This window comes from Octopus bimaculoides, chromosome 18, assembly GCF_001194135.2.
Source record: "Octopus bimaculoides isolate UCB-OBI-ISO-001 chromosome 18, ASM119413v2, whole genome shotgun sequence".
NCBI classification, from domain to species: domain Eukaryota; kingdom Metazoa; phylum Mollusca; class Cephalopoda; order Octopoda; family Octopodidae; genus Octopus; species Octopus bimaculoides.
In genome coordinates this window covers 5,893,779-5,894,982 of record NC_068998.1, presented here as the reverse complement: position 1 = coordinate 5,894,982, position 1,204 = coordinate 5,893,779, and the positions used below count along the sequence as shown (strand labels likewise).

The window sequence follows — 1,204 nt, the reverse complement described above, 5'->3', positions numbered from 1 at the left end:
CTCTTCAACTGAAAGGAGCACGGAAATAAACAAGGAGAGAAAAAAATATAAATGTAGTGGTCAGCGATCTATCATGGCGAATGCATGACTAATTTCATATCAGTGCGACTAAATAAGCATTTCATTTGGCAGAGAAATCATCATCATCATCATCATCATTGTTTAACGTCCGCTTTCCATGCTAGCATGGGTTGGACGATTTGACTGAGGACTGGTGAAACCGGATGGCAACACCAGGCTCCAATCTAATTTGGCAGAGTTTCTACAGCTGGATGCCCTTCCTAACGCCAAGGCCCTTAAAGGGTTCAAACCTCTCAGCTGTGGTGGTTAACTGACAGATATGGAGTACTTGTTGCAAAGATATGTTTCATAAAGAAAGCTGTGGTGGTTTGCAATATTAGTAGCTTTTGGAGTTAGTAAAGATTTGCTTTCTGGATTTCTTAACTCTTTGACTTCTTTTTTTAATTTTTTTTTTTTTTAAATTCATTATGCACTTCCTGCAAACAGTGTTGGCTTTCTGCTTAGTAACATACCTCAACTCTCATACATACCTATCTTTATTCTGTTGTGATAAATATTTTTAACCTACTGCTACTGCAGCATATATATATTAGTGTGTGTGTGTGTGTCATTATCACCTCTTCCATACTTGCATGGGTTAAATGATATGTATGTATGTATTTATGTGTGTGTGTGTATATACCTATACATACTTACATATATATATATATATATATATATACACATACATATATACATATATTCATGTATGGTATGTACATGTGTGTGTGTGTGTTCTGTATGTATGTATGTATGTATGTATGGGTTGTATGTATATGTATGTGTTTATGTTGTGTGTGTGTGTATATATGTATGGTATGTATGTGTATTAATTATAATCTAACATTTTCCTCCACCCTGCATTACTGTTTCTGAATATAACAGGTCTCTAAGAAAACCCATTGTGTTTTGTATTTGTGTGTGTGTATGTGTATGCATGTGTGTGTATGTGTGTACATGCGTGTGTGTGTGTGTGTGTGTGTGAGCATGTATGGATGTGTATCTATCAGTCTGTGTGCGCTTCAGTCTATCCACATATATGTCTGTGTCTTTGTCTCACTATCTATTTGCATTCATGGGTGTGTCTACGTGCGTGTATATTTATACACTTGGAGGGAGATGTTGTTGATGTGTGTGTGTGTGT

General features: G+C 36.0%; 1 protein-coding gene across 1 annotated transcript in view; it reads left to right on the top strand.

The window, feature by feature from the left end:
- LOC106870024 (pre-mRNA-processing factor 17) overlaps positions 1-1,204 on the top strand; it is a 72,967-nt gene that overhangs the window by 60,103 nt on the left and 11,660 nt on the right. The window lies entirely within an intron of this gene.